Raw genomic sequence first — 14,606 nt, 5'->3', positions numbered from 1 at the left:
ACAATCGCCTTTGCTCGAAGAAGCCGCTTCTTCGCCTCCGGCAGCTGGAGAGTGCGGCTGCTTCGGAAAGGTGAGAATGAAGCTGCACATCACTGGGATAGTATGCGCAGCTTGCAAACTGATAGAAAACAGTACCTTACCGTTCTCCTATATTTTCCAAACACATGAACAATCGGTTGGAAGGTGTTTTGGATAATTTCTTTTTTTTTCGTGCAAAACACTCTGAAAACATTTCAGAAACATGTAAAACACGATGGGAGAAGTTTTCTGTGCTTGCACAGTTTCTCCTTGCCCGACATAGTTGAAAAGTTTTTTGCAATGATGTAGACCGCAAAAGACGCTAAAGATGAAATACGGAGCTCCCCGGAGCTATGCGCCGGTCCCGGGCACATTTCGCCAGAAGCCGCCGCACTGGAGTGCACTGTGACCGGCACAATCGCCTTTGCTCGAAGAAGCCGCTTCTTCGCCTCCGGCAGCTGGAGAGTGCGGCTGCTTCGGAAAGGTGAGAATGAAGCTGCACATCACTAGGATTGTGTGCGCAGCTTGCAAACTGATAGAAAACAGTACCTTACTACTCTCCTACCTTTTCCAAACACATGAACATTCGGTTGGAAGGTGTTTTGGACAATTTTGTTTTTCTTCTTGCAAAACACTCTGCAAACCTCACTGCAACACGTAAAACACGATGGGAGGTGTTTTCTGTGCTTGCACAGTTTCTCCATGCCAGACATGGTGGAAAGGATTTTTGCAATGAGGTAAACCTCAAAAGACGCTAAAGACGAAATACGGAGCTCCCCGGAGCTAAGCGCCGGTCCCGGGCACATTTCGGCAGAAGCCGCCGCACTGGAGTGCACTGTGACCGGCACAATCGCCTTTGCTCGAAGAAGTCGCTTCTACGCCTCCGGCAGCTGGAGAGTGCGGCTGCTTCGGAAAGGTGAGAATGAAGCTGCACATCACTAGGATTGTGTGCGCAGCTTGCAAACTGACAGAAAACAGTACCTTACTACTCTCCTACCTTTTCCAAACACATGAACATTCGATTGGAAAGAGTTTTGAGCAACTTTGTTTTTCTTCTTGCAAACCAGTCTGCAAACCTCTCTGCAACATGTAAAACACGATGGGAGATGTTTCCTGGAGTGGCACAGTTTTCCCATGCCAGATATGGTGGAAAGGATTTTTGCAATGACGTACACCACAAAAGACGCTAAAGACGAAATACGGAGCTCCCCGGAGCTAAGCGCCGGTCCCGGGCACATTTCGGCAGAAGCCGCCGCACTGGAGTGCACAGTGACCGGCACAATCGCCTTTGCTCTAACAAGCCGCTTCTTCGCCTCCGGCAGCTGGAGAGTGCGGCTGCTTCGGAAAGGTGAGAATGAAGCGGCACATCACTGGAATAGTCTGCGCAGCTTGCAATCGGATAGAAAACAGTACCTTACCACTCTCCCACCTTTTCCAAACACATGAACATTCTGTTGGAAGGTGTTTTGAGCAACTTTGTTTTTTTTCTTGCAAAACACTCTGCAAACCTCTCTGCAACATGTAAAACAAGATGGGAGGTGTTTTCTGTGCTTGCACAGTTTCTCCTTGCCAGACATAGTGGAAAAGTTTTTTGCAATGATGTACACCACAAAAGACGCTAAAGACGAAGCATACGGAGCTCCCCGGAGCCAGGCGCCGGTCCCGCGCACATTTCGGCAGAAGCCGCCGCACTGGAGTGCACTGTGACCGGCACAATCGCCTTTGCTCGAAGAAGCCGCTTCTTCGCCTCCAGCAGCTGGAGAGTGCGGCTGCTTCGGAAAGGTGAGAATGAAGCTGCACATCACTAGGATTGTGTGCTCACCTTGCAAACTGATAGAAAACAGTACCTTACCACTCTCCTACCTTTTCCAAAAACATGAACCTTCGGTTGGAAGGTGTTTTGGACAATTTTGTTTTTCTTGTTGCAAAACACTCTGCAAACCTCTCTGCAACATGTAAAACACGATGGGAGATGTTTTCTGGGGTGGCACAGTTTCTCCATGCCAGACATGGTGGAAAGGATTTTTGCAATGACGTACACCACAAAAGACGCTAAAGACGAAATACGGAGCTCCCCGGAGCTAAGCGCCGGTCCCGGGCACATTTCGGCAGAAGCCGCCGCACTGGAGTGCACTGTGACCGGCACAATCGCCTTTGCTCGAAGAAGCCGCTTCTTCGCCTCCGGCAGCTGGAGAGTGCGGCTGCTTCGAAAAGGTGAGAATGAAGCTGCACATCACTAGGATTGTGTGCGCAGCTTGCAAACTGATAGAAAACAGTACCTTACCACTCTCCTACCTTTTCCAAACACATGAACATTTGATTGGAAAGTGTTTTGGACAACTTTGTTTTTCTTGTTGCAAAACACTCTGCAAACCTCTCTGCAACATGTAAAACACGATGGGAGATGTTTCCTGGAGTGGCACAGTTTTCCCATGCCAGATATGGTGGAAAGGATTTTTGCAATGACGTACACCACAAAAGACGCTAAAGACGAAATACGGAGCTCCCCGGAGCTAAGCGCCGGTCCCGGGCACATTTCGGCAGAAGCCGCCGCACTGGAGTGCACAGTGACCGGCACAATCGCCTTTGCTCTAACAAGCCGCTTCTTCGCCTCCGGCAGCTGGAGAGTGCGGCTGCTTCGGAAAGGTGAGAATGAAGCGGCACATCACTGGAATAGTCTGCGCAGCTTGCAATCGGATAGAAAACAGTACCTTACCACTCTCCCACCTTTTCCAAACACATGAACATTCTGTTGGAAGGTGTTTTGAGCAACTTTGTTTTTCTTCTTACAAAACACTCTGCAAACCTCTCTGCAACATGTAAAACAAGGTGGGAGGTGTTTTCTGTGCTTGCACAGTTTCTCCTTGCCAGACATGGTGGAAAAGTTTTTTGCAATGATGTACACCACAAAAGACGCTAAAGACGAAGCATACGGAGCTCCCCGGAGCCAGGCGCCGGTCCCGCGCACATTTCGGCAGAAGCCGCCGCACTGGAGAGCACAGTGACCGGTACAATCGCCTTTGCTCGAAGAAGCCGCTTCTTCGCCTCCGGCAGCTGGAGAGTGCGGCTGCTTCGGAAAGGTGAGAATGAAGCTGCACATCACTGGGATAGTATGCGCAGCTTGCAAACTGATAGAAAACAGTACCTTACCGCTCTCCTATATTTTCCAAACACATGAACATTCGGTTGGAAGGTGTTTTGGATAATTTTTTTTTTTTCGTGCAAAACACTCTGAAAACATTTCAGAAACATGTAAAACACGATGGGAGAAGTTTTCTGTGCTTGCACAGTTTCTCCTTGCCCGACATAGTTGAAAAGTTTTTTGCAATGATGTAGACCGCAAAAGACGCTAAAGATGAAATACGGAGCTCCCCGGAACTAAGCGCCGGTCCCGGGCACATTTCGCCAGAAGCCGCCGTACTGGAGTGCACTGTGACCGGCACAATCGCCTTTGCTCGAAGAAGCCGCTTCTACGCCTCCGGCAGCTGGAGAGTGCGGCTGCTTCGGAAAGGTGAGAATGAAGCTGCACATCACTAGGATTGTGTGCGCAGCTTGCAAACTGATAGAAAACAGTACCTTACTACTCTCCTACCTTTTCCAAACACATGAACATTTGATTGGAAAGTGTTTTGGACAACTTTGTTTTTCTTGTTGCAAAACACTCTGCAAACCTCTCTGCAACATGTAAAACACGATGGGAGGTGTTTTCTGTGCTTGCACAATTTCTCCATGCCAGACATGGTGGAAAAGTTTTTTGCAATGATGTACACCACAAAAGACGCTAAAGACGAAGCATACGGAGCTCCCCGGAGCCAAGCGCCGGTCCCGCGCACATTTCGGCAGAAGCCGCCGCACTGGAGAGCACAGTGACCGGTACAATCGCCTTTGCTCGAAGAAGCCGCTTCTTCGCCTCCAGCAGCTGGAGAGTGCGGCTGCTTCGGAAAGGTGAGAATGAAGCTGCACATCACTAGGATTGTGTGCGCAGCTTGCAAACTGACAGAAAACAGTACCTTACTACTCTCCTACCTTTTCCAAACACATGAACATTCGATTGGAAAGTGTTTTGAGCAACTTTGTTTTTCTTCTTGCAAACCAGTCTGCAAACCTCTCTGCAACATGTAAAACACGATGGGAGATGTTTCCTGGAGTGGCACAGTTTTTCCATGCCAGACATGGTGGAAAGGATTTTTGCAATGACGTACACCACAAAAGACGCTAAAGACGAAATACGGAGCTCCCCGGAGCTAAGCGCCGGTCCCGGGCACATTTCGGCAGAAGCCGCCGCACTGGAGTGCACAGTGACCGGCACAATCGCCTTTGCTCTAACAAGCCGCTTCTTCGCCTCCGGCAGCTGGAGAGTGCGGCTGCTTCGGAAAGGTGAGAATGAAGCGGCACATCACTGGAATAGTCTGCGCAGCTTGCAATCGGATAGAAAACAGTACCTTACCACTCTCCCACCTTTTCCAAACACATGAACATTCTGTTGGAAGGTGTTTTGAGCAACTTTGTTTTTCTTCTTACAAAACACTCTGCAAACCTCTCTGCAACATGTAAAACAAGGTGGGAGGTGTTTTCTGTTCTTGCACAGTTTCTCCTTGCCAGACATGGTGGAAAAGTTTTTTGCAATGATGTACACCACAAAAGACGCTAAAGACGAAGCATACGGAGCTCCCCGGAGCCAGGCGCCGGTCCCGCGCACATTTCGGCAGAAGCCGCCGCACTGGAGAGCACAGTGACCGGTACAATCGCCTTTGCTCGAAGAAGCCGCTTCTTCGCCTCCGGCAGCTGGAGAGTGCGGCTGCTTCGGAAAGGTGAGAATGAAGCTGCACATCACTGGGATAGTATGCGCAGCTTGCAAACTGATAGAAAACAGTACCTTACCGCTCTCCTATATTTTCCAAACACATGAACAATCGGTTGGAAGGTGTTTTGGATAATTTCTTTTTTTTTCGTGCAAAACACTCTGAAAACATTTCAGAAACATGTAAAACACGATGGGAGAAGTTTTCTGTGCTTGCACAGTTTCTCCTTGCCCGACATAGTTGAAAAGTTTTTTGCAATGATGTAGACCGCAAAAGACGCTAAAGATGAAATACGGAGCTCCCCGGAGCTATGCGCCGGTCCCGGGCACATTTCGCCAGAAGCCGCCGCACTGGAGTGCACTGTGACCGGCACAATCGCCTTTGCTCGAAGAAGCCGCTTCTTCGCCTCCGGCAGCTGGAGAGTGCGGCTGCTTCGGAAAGGTGAGAATGAAGCTGCACATCACTAGGATTGTGTGCGCAGCTTGCAAACTGATAGAAAACAGTACCTTACTACTCTCCTACCTTTTCCAAACACATGAACATTCGGTTGGAAGGTGTTTTGGACAATTTTGTTTTTCTTCTTGCAAAACACTCTGCAAACCTCACTGCAACACGTAAAACACGATGGGAGGTGTTTTCTGTGCTTGCACAGTTTCTCCATGCCAGACATGGTGGAAAGGATTTTTGCAATGAGGTAAACCTCAAAAGACGCTAAAGACGAAATACGGAGCTCCCCGGAGCTAAGCGCCGGTCCCGGGCACATTTCGGCAGAAGCCGCCGCACTGGAGTGCACTGTGACCGGCACAATCGCCTTTGCTCGAAGAAGTCGCTTCTACGCCTCCGGCAGCTGGAGAGTGCGGCTGCTTCGGAAAGGTGAGAATGAAGCTGCACATCACTAGGATTGTGTGCGCAGCTTGCAAACTGACAGAAAACAGTACCTTACTACTCTCCTACCTTTTCCAAACACATGAACATTCGATTGGAAAGAGTTTTGAGCAACTTTGTTTTTCTTCTTGCAAACCAGTCTGCAAACCTCTCTGCAACATGTAAAACACGATGGGAGATGTTTCCTGGAGTGGCACAGTTTTCCCATGCCAGATATGGTGGAAAGGATTTTTGCAATGACGTACACCACAAAAGACGCTAAAGACGAAATACGGAGCTCCCCGGAGCTAAGCGCCGGTCCCGGGCACATTTCGGCAGAAGCCGCCGCACTGGAGTGCACAGTGACCGGCACAATCGCCTTTGCTCTAACAAGCCGCTTCTTCGCCTCCGGCAGCTGGAGAGTGCGGCTGCTTCGGAAAGGTGAGAATGAAGCGGCACATCACTGGAATAGTCTGCGCAGCTTGCAATCGGATAGAAAACAGTACCTTACCACTCTCCCACCTTTTCCAAACACATGAACATTCTGTTGGAAGGTGTTTTGAGCAACTTTGTTTTTTTTCTTGCAAAACACTCTGCAAACCTCTCTGCAACATGTAAAACAAGATGGGAGGTGTTTTCTGTGCTTGCACAGTTTCTCCTTGCCAGACATAGTGGAAAAGTTTTTTGCAATGATGTACACCTTAAAAGACGCTAAAGACGAAATACGGAGCTCCCCGGAGCTAAGCGCCGGTCCCGGGCACATTTCGCCAGAAGCCGCCGCACTGGAGTGCACTGTGACCGGCACAATCGCCTTTGCTCGAAGAAGCCGCTTCTTCGCCTCCAGCAGCTGGAGAGTGCGGCTGCTTCGGAAAGGTGAGAATGAAGCTGCACATCACTAGGATTGTGTGCTCACCTTGCAAACTGATAGAAAACAGTACCTTACCACTCTCCTACCTTTTCCAAAAACATGAACCTTCGGTTGGAAGGTGTTTTGGACAATTTTGTTTTTCTTGTTGCAAAACACTCTGCAAACCTCTCTGCAACATGTAAAACACGATGGGAGATGTTTTCTGGGGTGGCACAGTTTCTCCATGCCAGACATGGTGGAAAGGATTTTTGCAATGACGTACACCACAAAAGACGCTAAAGACGAAATACGGAGCTCCCCGGAGCTAAGCGCCGGTCCCGGGCACATTTCGGCAGAAGCCGCCGCACTGGAGTGCACTGTGACCGGCACAATCGCCTTTGCTCGAAGAAGCCGCTTCTTCGCCTCCGGCAGCTGGAGAGTGCGGCTGCTTCGAAAAGGTGAGAATGAAGCTGCACATCACTAGGATTGTGTGCGCAGCTTGCAAACTGATAGAAAACAGTACCTTACCACTCTCCTACCTTTTCCAAACACATGAACATTTGATTGGAAAGTGTTTTGGACAACTTTGTTTTTCTTGTTGCAAAACACTCTGCAAACCTCTCTGCAACATGTAAAACACGATGGGAGATGTTTCCTGGAGTGGCACAGTTTTCCCATGCCAGATATGGTGGAAAGGATTTTTGCAATGACGTACACCACAAAAGACGCTAAAGACGAAATACGGAGCTCCCCGGAGCTAAGCGCCGGTCCCGGGCACATTTCGGCAGAAGCCGCCGCACTGGAGTGCACAGTGACCGGCACAATCGCCTTTGCTCTAACAAGCCGCTTCTTCGCCTCCGGCAGCTGGAGAGTGCGGCTGCTTCGGAAAGGTGAGAATGAAGCGGCACATCACTGGAATAGTCTGCGCAGCTTGCAATCGGATAGAAAACAGTACCTTACCACTCTCCCACCTTTTCCAAACACATGAACATTCTGTTGGAAGGTGTTTTGAGCAACTTTGTTTTTCTTCTTACAAAACACTCTGCAAACCTCTCTGCAACATGTAAAACAAGGTGGGAGGTGTTTTCTGTGCTTGCACAGTTTCTCCTTGCCAGACATGGTGGAAAAGTTTTTTGCAATGATGTACACCACAAAAGACGCTAAAGACGAAGCATACGGAGCTCCCCGGAGCCAGGCGCCGGTCCCGCGCACATTTCGGCAGAAGCCGCCGCACTGGAGAGCACAGTGACCGGTACAATCGCCTTTGCTCGAAGAAGCCGCTTCTTCGCCTCCGGCAGCTGGAGAGTGCGGCTGCTTCGGAAAGGTGAGAATGAAGCTGCACATCACTGGGATAGTATGCGCAGCTTGCAAACTGATAGAAAACAGTACCTTACCGCTCTCCTATATTTTCCAAACACATGAACATTCGGTTGGAAGGTGTTTTGGATAATTTTTTTTTTTTCGTGCAAAACACTCTGAAAACATTTCAGAAACATGTAAAACACGATGGGAGAAGTTTTCTGTGCTTGCACAGTTTCTCCTTGCCCGACATAGTTGAAAAGTTTTTTGCAATGATGTAGACCGCAAAAGACGCTAAAGATGAAATACGGAGCTCCCCGGAACTAAGCGCCGGTCCCGGGCACATTTCGCCAGAAGCCGCCGTACTGGAGTGCACTGTGACCGGCACAATCGCCTTTGCTCGAAGAAGCCGCTTCTTCGCCTCCGGCAGCTGGAGAGTGCGGCTGCTTCGGAAAGGTGAGAATGAAGCTGCACATCACTAGGATTGTGTGCGCAGCTTGCAAACTGATAGAAAACAGTACCTTACTACTCTCCTACCTTTTCCAAACACATGAACATTTGATTGGAAAGTGTTTTGGACAACTTTGTTTTTCTTGTTGCAAAACACTCTGCAAACCTCTCTGCAACATGTAAAACACGATGGGAGGTGTTTTCTGTGCTTGCACAATTTCTCCATGCCAGACATGGTGGAAAAGTTTTTTGCAATGATGTACACCACAAAAGACGCTAAAGACGAAGCATACGGAGCTCCCCGGAGCCAAGCGCCGGTCCCGCGCACATTTCGGCAGAAGCCGCCGCACTGGAGAGCACAGTGACCGGTACAATCGCCTTTGCTCGAAGAAGCCGCTTCTTCGCCTCCAGCAGCTGGAGAGTGCGGCTGCTTCGGAAAGGTGAGAATGAAGCTGCACATCACTAGGATTGTGTGCGCAGCTTGCAAACTGACAGAAAACAGTACCTTACTACTCTCCTACCTTTTCCAAACACATGAACATTCGATTGGAAAGTGTTTTGAGCAACTTTGTTTTTCTTCTTGCAAACCAGTCTGCAAACCTCTCTGCAACATGTAAAACACGATGGGAGATGTTTCCTGGAGTGGCACAGTTTTTCCATGCCAGACATGGTGGAAAGGATTTTTGCAATGACGTACACCACAAAAGACGCTAAAGACGAAATACGGAGCTCCCCGGAGCTAAGCGCCGGTCCCGGGCACATTTCGGCAGAAGCCGCCGCACTGGAGTGCACAGTGACCGGCACAATCGCCTTTGCTCTAACAAGCCGCTTCTTCGCCTCCGGCAGCTGGAGAGTGCGGCTGCTTCGGAAAGGTGAGAATGAAGCGGCACATCACTGGAATAGTCTGCGCAGCTTGCAATCGGATAGAAAACAGTACCTTACCACTCTCCCACCTTTTCCAAACACATGAACATTCTGTTGGAAGGTGTTTTGAGCAACTTTGTTTTTCTTCTTACAAAACACTCTGCAAACCTCTCTGCAACATGTAAAACAAGGTGGGAGGTGTTTTCTGTTCTTGCACAGTTTCTCCTTGCCAGACATGGTGGAAAAGTTTTTTGCAATGATGTACACCACAAAAGACGCTAAAGACGAAGCATACGGAGCTCCCCGGAGCCAGGCGCCGGTCCCGCGCACATTTCGGCAGAAGCCGCCGCACTGGAGAGCACAGTGACCGGTACAATCGCCTTTGCTCGAAGAAGCCGCTTCTTCGCCTCCGGCAGCTGGAGAGTGCGGCTGCTTCGGAAAGGTGAGAATGAAGCTGCACATCACTGGGATAGTATGCGCAGCTTGCAAACTGATAGAAAACAGTACCTTACCGCTCTCCTATATTTTCCAAACACATGAACAATCGGTTGGAAGGTGTTTTGGATAATTTCTTTTTTTTTCGTGCAAAACACTCTGAAAACATTTCAGAAACATGTAAAACACGATGGGAGAAGTTTTCTGTGCTTGCACAGTTTCTCCTTGCCCGACATAGTTGAAAAGTTTTTTGCAATGATGTAGACCGCAAAAGACGCTAAAGATGAAATACGGAGCTCCCCGGAGCTATGCGCCGGTCCCGGGCACATTTCGCCAGAAGCCGCCGCACTGGAGTGCACTGTGACCGGCACAATCGCCTTTGCTCGAAGAAGCCGCTTCTTCGCCTCCGGCAGCTGGAGAGTGCGGCTGCTTCGGAAAGGTGAGAATGAAGCTGCACATCACTAGGATTGTGTGCGCAGCTTGCAAACTGATAGAAAACAGTACCTTACTACTCTCCTACCTTTTCCAAACACATGAACATTCGGTTGGAAGGTGTTTTGGACAATTTTGTTTTTCTTCTTGCAAAACACTCTGCAAACCTCACTGCAACACGTAAAACACGATGGGAGGTGTTTTCTGTGCTTGCACAGTTTCTCCATGCCAGACATGGTGGAAAGGATTTTTGCAATGAGGTAAACCTCAAAAGACGCTAAAGACGAAATACGGAGCTCCCCGGAGCTAAGCGCCGGTCCCGGGCACATTTCGGCAGAAGCCGCCGCACTGGAGTGCACTGTGACCGGCACAATCGCCTTTGCTCGAAGAAGTCGCTTCTACGCCTCCGGCAGCTGGAGAGTGCGGCTGCTTCGGAAAGGTGAGAATGAAGCTGCACATCACTAGGATTGTGTGCGCAGCTTGCAAACTGACAGAAAACAGTACCTTACTACTCTCCTACCTTTTCCAAACACATGAACATTCGATTGGAAAGAGTTTTGAGCAACTTTGTTTTTCTTCTTGCAAACCAGTCTGCAAACCTCTCTGCAACATGTAAAACACGATGGGAGATGTTTCCTGGAGTGGCACAGTTTTCCCATGCCAGATATGGTGGAAAGGATTTTTGCAATGACGTACACCACAAAAGACGCTAAAGACGAAATACGGAGCTCCCCGGAGCTAAGCGCCGGTCCCGGGCACATTTCGGCAGAAGCCGCCGCACTGGAGTGCACAGTGACCGGCACAATCGCCTTTGCTCTAACAAGCCGCTTCTTCGCCTCCGGCAGCTGGAGAGTGCGGCTGCTTCGGAAAGGTGAGAATGAAGCGGCACATCACTGGAATAGTCTGCGCAGCTTGCAATCGGATAGAAAACAGTACCTTACCACTCTCCCACCTTTTCCAAACACATGAAAATTCTGTTGGAAGGTGTTTTGAGCAACTTTGTTTTTTTTCTTGCAAAACACTCTGCAAACCTCTCTGCAACATGTAAAACAAGATGGGAGGTGTTTTCTGTGCTTGCACAGTTTCTCCTTGCCAGACATAGTGGAAAAGTTTTTTGCAATGATGTACACCTTAAAAGACGCTAAAGACGAAATACGGAGCTCCCCGGAGCTAAGCGCCGGTCCCGGGCACATTTCGGCAGAAGCCGCCGCACTGGAGTGCACTGTGACCGGCACAATCGCCTTTGCTCGAAGAAGCCGCTTCTTCGCCTCCAGCAGCTGGAGAGTGCGGCTGCTTCGGAAAGGTGAGAATGAAGCTGCACATCACTAGGATTGTGTGCTCACCTTGCAAACTGATAGAAAACAGTACCTTACCACTCTCCTACCTTTTCCAAAAACATGAACCTTCGGTTGGAAGGTGTTTTGGACAATTTTGTTTTTCTTGTTGCAAAACACTCTGCAAACCTCTCTGCAACATGTAAAACACGATGGGAGATGTTTTCTGGGGTGGCACAGTTTCTCCATGCCAGACATGGTGGAAAGGATTTTTGCAATGACGTACACCACAAAAGACGCTAAAGACGAAATACGGAGCTCCCCGGAGCTAAGCGCCGGTCCCGGGCACATTTCGGCAGAAGCCGCCGCACTGGAGTGCACAGTGACCGGCACAATCGCCTTTGCTCTAACAAGCCGCTTCTTCGCCTCCGGCAGCTGGAGAGTGCGGCTGCTTCGGAAAGGTGAGAATGAAGCGGCACATCACTGGAATAGTCTGCGCAGCTTGCAATCGGATAGAAAACAGTACCTTACCACTCTCCCACCTTTTCCAAACACATGAACATTCTGTTGGAAGGTGTTTTGAGCAACTTTGTTTTTCTTCTTACAAAACACTCTGCAAACCTCTCTGCAACATGTAAAACAAGGTGGGAGGTGTTTTCTGTTCTTGCACAGTTTCTCCTTGCCAGACATGGTGGAAAAGTTTTTTGCAATGATGTACACCACAAAAGACGCTAAAGACGAAGCATACGGAGCTCCCCGGAGCCAGGCGCCGGTCCCGCGCACATTTCGGCAGAAGCCGCCGCACTGGAGAGCACAGTGACCGGTACAATCGCCTTTGCTCGAAGAAGCCGCTTCTTCGCCTCCGGCAGCTGGAGAGTGCGGCTGCTTCGGAAAGGTGAGAATGAAGCTGCACATCACTGGGATAGTATGCGCAGCTTGCAAACTGATAGAAAACAGTACCTTACCGCTCTCCTATATTTTCCAAACACATGAACAATCGGTTGGAAGGTGTTTTGGATAATTTCTTTTTTTTTCGTGCAAAACACTCTGAAAACATTTCAGAAACATGTAAAACACGATGGGAGAAGTTTTCTGTGCTTGCACAGTTTCTCCTTGCCCGACATAGTTGAAAAGTTTTTTGCAATGATGTAGACCGCAAAAGACGCTAAAGATGAAATACGGAGCTCCCCGGAGCTATGCGCCGGTCCCGGGCACATTTCGCCAGAAGCCGCCGCACTGGAGTGCACTGTGACCGGCACAATCGCCTTTGCTCGAAGAAGCCGCTTCTTCGCCTCCGGCAGCTGGAGAGTGCGGCTGCTTCGGAAAGGTGAGAATGAAGCTGCACATCACTAGGATTGTGTGCGCAGCTTGCAAACTGATAGAAAACAGTACCTTACTACTCTCCTACCTTTTCCAAACACATGAACATTCGGTTGGAAGGTGTTTTGGACAATTTTGTTTTTCTTCTTGCAAAACACTCTGCAAACCTCACTGCAACACGTAAAACACGATGGGAGGTGTTTTCTGTGCTTGCACAGTTTCTCCATGCCAGACATGGTGGAAAGGATTTTTGCAATGAGGTAAACCTCAAAAGACGCTAAAGACGAAATACGGAGCTCCCCGGAGCTAAGCGCCGGTCCCGGGCACATTTCGGCAGAAGCCGCCGCACTGGAGTGCACTGTGACCGGCACAATCGCCTTTGCTCGAAGAAGCCGCTTCTACGCCTCCGGCAGCTGGAGAGTGCGGCTGCTTCGGAAAGGTGAGAATGAAGCTGCACATCACTAGGATTGTGTGCGCAGCTTGCAAACTGACAGAAAACAGTACCTTACTACTCTCCTACCTTTTCCAAACACATGAACATTCGATTGGAAAGAGTTTTGAGCAACTTTGTTTTTCTTCTTGCAAACCAGTCTGCAAACCTCTCTGCAACATGTAAAACACGATGGGAGATGTTTCCTGGAGTGGCACAGTTTTCCCATGCCAGATATGGTGGAAAGGATTTTTGCAATGACGTACACCACAAAAGACGCTAAAGACGAAATACGGAGCTCCCCGGAGCTAAGCGCCGGTCCCGGGCACATTTCGGCAGAAGCCGCCGCACTGGAGTGCACAGTGACCGGCACAATCGCCTTTGCTCTAACAAGCCGCTTCTTCGCCTCCGGCAGCTGGAGAGTGCGGCTGCTTCGGAAAGGTGAGAATGAAGCGGCACATCACTGGAATAGTCTGCGCAGCTTGCAATCGGATAGAAAACAGTACCTTACCACTCTCCCACCTTTTCCAAACACATGAACATTCTGTTGGAAGGTGTTTTGAGCAACTTTGTTTTTTTTCTTGCAAAACACTCTGCAAACCTCTCTGCAACATGTAAAACAAGATGGGAGGTGTTTTCTGTGCTTGCACAGTTTCTCCTTGCCAGACATAGTGGAAAAGTTTTTTGCAATGATGTACACCTTAAAAGACGCTAAAGACGAAATACGGAGCTCCCCGGAGCTAAGCGCCGGTCCCGGGCACATTTCGGCAGAAGCCGCCGCACTGGAGTGCACTGTGACCGGCACAATCGCCTTTGCTCGAAGAAGCCGCTTCTTCGCCTCCAGCAGCTGGAGAGTGCGGCTGCTTCGGAAAGGTGAGAATGAAGCTGCACATCACTAGGATTGTGTGCTCACCTTGCAAACTGATAGAAAACAGTACCTTACCACTCTCCTACCTTTTCCAAAAACATGAACCTTCGGTTGGAAGGTGTTTTGGACAATTTTGTTTTTCTTGTTGCAAAACACTCTGCAAACCTCTCTGCAACATGTAAAACACGATGGGAGATGTTTTCTGGGGTGGCACAGTTTCTCCATGCCAGACATGGTGGAAAGGATTTTTGCAATGACGTACACCACAAAAGACGCTAAAGACGAAATACGGAGCTCCCCGGAGCTAAGCGCCGGTCCCGGGCACATTTCGGCAGAAGCCGCCGCACTGGAGTGCACAGTGACCGGCACAATCGCCTTTGCTCTAACAAGCCGCTTCTTCGCCTCCGGCAGCTGGAGAGTGCGGCTGCTTCGGAAAGGTGAGAATGAAGCGGCACATCACTGGAATAGTCTGCGCAGCTTGCAATCGGATAGAAAACAGTACCTTACCACTCTCCCACCTTTTCCAAACACATGAACATTCTGTTGGAAGGTGTTTTGAGCAACTTTGTTTTTCTTCTTACAAAACACTCTGCAAACCTCTCTGCAACATGTAAAACAAGGTGGGAGGTGTTTTCTGTTCTTGCACAGTTTCTCCTTGCCAGACATGGTGGAAAAGTTTTTTGCAATGATGTACACCACAAAA

The sequence above is a fragment of the Zonotrichia albicollis genome, chromosome W (genome assembly GCF_047830755.1).
Source record: "Zonotrichia albicollis isolate bZonAlb1 chromosome W, bZonAlb1.hap1, whole genome shotgun sequence".
Classification (NCBI taxonomy): domain Eukaryota; kingdom Metazoa; phylum Chordata; class Aves; order Passeriformes; family Passerellidae; genus Zonotrichia; species Zonotrichia albicollis.
This window is presented reverse-complemented; position numbering follows the sequence as displayed.